The sequence below is a fragment of the Clinocottus analis genome, unplaced genomic scaffold (assembly GCF_023055335.1).
Source record: "Clinocottus analis isolate CAN_PGR_092001 unplaced genomic scaffold, fCliAna1.0.p SCAF_15, whole genome shotgun sequence".
NCBI classification, from domain to species: Eukaryota; Metazoa; Chordata; class Actinopteri; order Perciformes; family Cottidae; genus Clinocottus; species Clinocottus analis.
The window spans coordinates 9888128-9894644 of NW_027175876.1; positions in this window are offsets into that span (position 1 = coordinate 9888128).

The following is a 6517-nucleotide window of genomic DNA, read 5'->3' on the forward strand; positions in this document are numbered from 1 at the left end:
ATGCTGGCAGTGCCCGCTTGTCTCCATGTTGCCATGACAATGCCCACCATGCCAGGCCAACACCATATGGTTACCATGGTAACGCTCCATTTTTTGGGGGGGCTCGTGCCGGTGAACCAGGTGTACCTGCCAGCTGGTAACGACAGGTGGATGGTGGGAGAGAGTGTGTGTGTGTGTGTGTGTGTGTGTGTGTGTGTGTGTGTGTGTGTGTGTCTGTGTGTGTGTGTGTGCGTGTGTCTGTGTGTGTGTCTGTGTGTTACGTCTGTTTTCAGGCAGATAAACCAAAAACATTGAGGCTCCGGGAGTCAGAACAAACCAGGAACAGACAGAGCCGAGCTCGGTGCTTTTACTCTCTCCCAAAGGCGGATATTTAGAGGCATCTATTCAATGTTTGTGAAACTCTCTGTGGGTTCACCCCCCTTCCACCTTTACTTTAATGCCTCTGACCAATGAGCCAACAGTTGGCCATCGGGCACCATTGTGCCAAGTGAGGCCGACCATCAGGTGTAGTTGTAAGAGCCCAGCACCATTGCTTCTCGCTGTTCTTGCTCTTCATTTACAGTTGCGGAGGAATATTTCTTTCCCTCCTTTTGCAGTACAAATACAACTGCAAATGAAAAGAGTACCTACTTTTGGTTTCATACCTGCACATTGCTTATAGTTTTATGTTCTTTCATGTAACCTTTAACAAAGAATATGATCCATCCAGACACGTTTTCATAGTATTAATTCTTGAAAGTTGGTTTGGTTGGATGGTACATGTGGGTGTGCTGTGCAGGTCTGTATGTTGATGTAGATGGAGGTGTGCATGTAGTTGAATTTGTGAGGGGCCCTGTTTTCTCGTAAAGACGGTTATGTCCACTGCAGCGCCACTAGTGGTCAGAAACGCCTCAGTTACAAATCTGACACTGGTGCACTACGACAGCACAGGAAGCATTGCTGTTAATAACCTGACTGAAAACCTGACTGTCCAGCGTGCGTCACTCGTCTTGAACCGCTTAGCAGCAACTTGAACCAGTGCCAGTGATGGGATTGTGTGTGTGTGTGTGTGTGTGCATTTGTTGGGTTGTATCAGATGCCAGACAACATTGCATAAACTGTGTGACTTACTAAAACACTTCTGTAGCTCATGTGGTTCCTTGCATGTCGATCAACCAGTTTAGCTCTCTTCTATCCAACATCTTATGTTTACTTTCTTCAGGGCATTTACTGTTCACATCAAGTGAATGGAATGAGCCAAATAAACGTCACATAGGGCCAGTTAATCTCACTCACGTGTTTGGGCCTATCGCTACTTTTTGTCTCTGCTTTAAAGTTTGTTTTTGAGTCACTTTCTGCTATCACACCTACAAACCTCCACCCTTCACCCGCAGTTGGCCTGTTTGGTGTCCTACCCACTGAATATTCACGACCATCTTGTTTTGTTGAGGCTGTTCTCACACTGTTAGCGAGCTTTGTTGTTGTATTGGACTGGAAGAGTCCTCGTCCTCCCTCCAGTACCCAGTGATGAGTGATCAATGATGAGGTGGGCTCTCTTTATATTCCAATGATGTTTTGGGGTACAGTGTAAAAAAGTAACAAAGATTATTGTAACAAAATTATTGTACATGTTAGTTTTTGTCTGGATGGAGGAATCTGGTTTACTTGAGAGGGATTAATATTTTTTGAAAAAGCACAGATGGAGCAGTCACAAAAAGTTGGACCATTTTGTTACAATCATGTTGGGGAGGTGGGGCCCGAGCAATTTTTCTTCCTCCAAAGTGGGGCGTGACAGGAAAAGTTTGAGAACCACTGAATTGACGGGAGAAACGTCTCTGTTTGTGGTCCGTTATAATCCCATCTGTTTGTTTGTGCTGTCAGTAAAAAAACAAAACACTGAACATATGTTTTGAATTTTGATGTTGACTTTAATACATCTGTGTTTCTTCGGTTGTTCTCTCAAAAATATAAATTCAAGAAAAGAGAGAAAATCTAAAATGTGGTTCCTCTTCTTAGAGCATGTTTGGTCCCTGTGGCTGGACGCTGGCTGAGCGATCCCTTACAACAATATCCTGCACCTTCTGAACGAGTCCCTGACTACTTGTAGCACACATTATATCCAGTATGTTATTGCCTACAAAATATGTATCTTTGTATTCTTTCCTTTTTGCTCCATTTTATTTATTTACTATCATATTTTACTGTATTTGATTCTTGTGGCTGTATGGTTGATACTGAACTCTTAGTATCATCACTACCTCTGTCAATGTATACCAATGTATTTACTTTTTGAGTAGCGCCTCCATTTTTCATATGCTTACTAGCTTTTATTTTGAGTCACAGTTTCACTTCTTCAGTGTGAACACACTCCTCTGCAAAAGCTGCTCATTAGTTCATGGTATGGAACTGCAACACGTCCTAACGTTTGACAACGAGTGTTATCCTTCCTGTTTTATCCAAAGATTTTACGCATTTAATCTTTTTCAAATGTGGTACTGTGATATGAGTTTTAAACCTAATACAATCTTTTTACGTACAATGACGTGTCTCACTGTGGATCATGTGGAGTATAAAGAATGGGTAAGTCCCAAACCTGGGGTCATAAGGTTTATAATTGACATTCACAGCATGCAAGAGAGGACAGGGAACATGAAAAATTACATCAAGCTTGGGAGTCTGTGTAAGAGCTTGCTCTTGCCAGAGGAGGTGTGTGTGTGTGTGTGTGTGTGTGTGTGTGTGTGTGTGTGTGTGTCCTGCAGCTCTTCCCCGTGCATGTTTGTCTGCCTCTGTGTCATAAATGTGTGTGCTTACATGTATATTACAAGAATCTGTGTGTTAGTGTGTGTGCGTCTTTGCCCGTGGAGAGGAGAGGAGGTAAATTCATATCAGTGTTTTTGCTACGGGCATGGTAATTATGGCAGTTTTTAATAACTACGCTTTATAATCATTTAGCACTGATGATGCACACACAAACACACCCTCACACACACACACACACACACACATTTCTCTTGAGGCACTAATGAATTTAGATGTGATAGGCACTGAAGCTGAACTTGATGGCGGGGGGCAGAGAGAGATGGATGGATAAAGCGAGAGGAAGGCCAAGAGACAGAGGCGGGGAAACTTTGTTTTTAGTGTAACAAAACAACCATTTATGCATGAAAATGTTGGGCTGCATCGATCGTTTTCATCAATGTCTTCAGGAGATCATCAATGAGCCAGAGCCCATTCTGATCCCAAAGTGAGGCAGAGAAAATACCCTTTCAGATACAGAAACTTCAAGATTTTAGTTTGCGAGGGGGAGGAGAAAGGTTTTCGCTAAATAAACTGCTCTCCTCCTCTCCTTTCCTTTCCTCACCCCTTCTCTCCTCTCCTCACCTCTCATAGGTTTAGACAGGTACTGAGTGTGGCAGAGCTGAGTGAATTGGTTGCCGAGATGGGTCATTAGCTTTTCGCCCTCGCCATCGATCTGAGGCAGAGGAGACGGGGGAGAAAGAGAAAGAGAGCGACAGACGGAGAAACAGAGAGACAGGAGCATGGCTGCGCCTTTAAATTGAGACGATTGGAGAGAATCAAACACTGAATGGAGTGACCGCAACAGGATTGGCCAGGTTAAATGGATTAAACCGTCTAGAATGCTTTGTTTTAACTTAATGTCACAGTCCAGTAAGTGGGCCCGATAAGGCGGCCATTTTGGGCCCAGTTGTGTATATAATTGTGTTTCAGTTTATTTGGAAATACCAAAATGGCATGAGTGAAATCCATAAAACCAGCAAAGAGGATTATTTTAGTCTCAGTTGTCCAGAACAGCTGAGCTGAGGTAATGAACTCATTCCAAAGCGGGAGCAGTCTGAGTGTAATTCAAATTAATTTGTGGAACTGTTGTAATTTTCTTGCTGAAACATTAATGTAAAAGTGCTCAAACTATATGTTGGACACAGAGGGGCAATTCAAAGTTTAAGCATGGATGATTCCCTTGATCCCTCTTCCATCTTTCATCCATTCCTCTCTTATTCTTCGCCATGCTGCTGGTAGCTGTGCCGGCCTGCCGAGACCTGCATGCACCCTGCAGGATTGTGCACGGTGTAAAGCCCCAAACGACCAGACACCGTAATGATTTCTGCAGCGAAGTACTGCTTGAAACAAGTTTCATAATAATGTGACTCACATAGTTATGAACTTAGAGTAATCAGTGTTTCATTAGACCAAGTAGCATTTTCTTCAAACAATTGCTCTGAAATCTGCAATATTTCCATGATTAATTAATCTCCCAATATTTCTGAGGGAACTCTTTGGAGCTTTCTCTGTGGTTTCAGTTATTGAGTCAGTTATTATAATGGTCACTTATGTCAAGATTCCCTATGTCAAAGTTGATCAAAGAAATGATGTGCTGATAACACTATTTGACTGACTTACTGAGTGTTACGAGGTAAACTCGTTTTTTGGTAGAACTGATGAGTGCATGAGTGATGCTTCCTGTTATTCCAGCTGAGTTCATTATTAAATTAATGAAACTTGAGTTAAAAACACTAAAAAATATGTCCTGAGAACTGCTTTTGATTCTTAAAATATTAAGACGTCTCTGAAAAGATTGTTACAATGTGGATGTATTGTTAGTCAGTCGTATATTTTGTCCTTGCCATGACGTGTCGTCTTCTCAGACCCGGTTAGTGTTAACGTATTCAAGTCAGACTGTCCAGTCAAACAGGCCAAAAGATAATTTGGTCACTTTATTTGACTCTAAAGTGTCTGAGAAGGAACTTAATATCTGGGTGCGTTATTTAGCAGAACAGATTTCTACTTGCCGGGGTTCAACTCATACAATGTATCTTAAAACATTGACTTCATCATCACGGAGCTATTGATCACATGGGGACGTATCTGATGGGTAAGTCTGACATTGAACCAGGTTTCTATCATAGCATTCCAGTAGTGATGCCCACAGTCGAGAAACGAGGGGATCCAATTTCTCGACAAGTGATAAAATATACCACTGCCAAATAATGTGCCCACACTGTAACTTTACTTTGAGAGATTTATGAATCCGAAGTGGTTATCAGCACACATTTAATCAAGGTGCACGCAAGTGTCACAACTCAGTGCAACACTGGCAGCACCGTCTACCACTTTGGTCCAGACTGAAATATCTCAACATTTTGATTCCCAGAGGATAAATCTAAATGACTTTTGTAACCTGTCTTTTCCTCTTTAGCATCATCACCAGGTTAACATTTTTGGATAACCTTTGGCTGGATTGCCTTGACATTTTGTACAGATTTTGATATGCTCTTCATGACTTTGTTCAATAAATAACCATCAGCATGGACATTTTTTAATTATTGTGTGAACCCAACATCTATGTATTAGTGCACAAACTAAGTGAACATGGTCAACGTTATACCTGCTACCCATCCACATGTTACCATTGACTTGTGAGCATGTTGGCATGCTGGTGTTCACATTTCGCTCAAAGCACCACTGTGCCTAAGCACAGTCTTACCAGAAATGCTTTGTGTTATTTCCCTCCAGGCCCTCTGTTTTCTCCCATCTCTGTACATTTATGGAGTATATTCATGAAGCCCTTCAACTCTCCTACAACGGCTACATCTTCCTATCCCCCATGCATCCAGCACTTCATGAACAGCATCTCCTTTCCACTCCACTGTCGCTCCGTTTTCCTTCTTCCCCTCTGAGCGTGCATTTTCTTTCACTTTCACCATGTAATTATCATGAAAGATGTGCTCGTGCTGCTGTCTCTTCGCAATTCTTTTATGCAGCCTCGCACATCTTTTGAGAGTGGAGGTGGAGTTTCCTCGGCTTTCGCCACACGGCAAAACACCTCAATCCCCTCTGCTCATCCCTTCCACCATCTTTACAATCTTAATGAGCTGTGACATCACCGCCTCGCCGTTCTAACGGACTGTGACATCACCGCGGTTGTGTTTATTGATTAAAACGCTGGCAGCCTTCAGGAAGTTGAAATAAGATCCCAATCCAATCACGGCTCGACTTAATGGCATTAGTAGATGCCATTGGCTGGCTGGTTTCTCGGTAACCTGATTAGCACTAAAGCAGTTTGATGTTAATGAGATTTGCTCTTATTGGTGTCTGACCAAATCACATCAGGGATGTGTGTGCACAAGCCCACAACCAAATGCACTCACATTCACCTTAAAGTAATGCAAGAACAGCCACATATACTCTACGCAGGTATTAATGCACACATTAACAAAATGATACAGAGAGATTTATATTGAAAAAAGCATGTGCAGTCGTGTACAAATCCAAATGCATGCTTTCGGAAGATATACACACACACACGAGCGTGCGCGTGCGCACACATGCATATTTGCGCTGCATTCTAAAAATTACATTGAATTAAAACCAACATAAAAACACCAGAAAGATTGAAATGAATGATCAGGAACGATAAAGGGAGAGACGAGGAAGAGAGAAAATCAGGAAACCGAATAATGAGTTTTGACCCAAAGATGAGTCGTGGGATGTTTACAATCTACGCCCAAAATGATGCTGC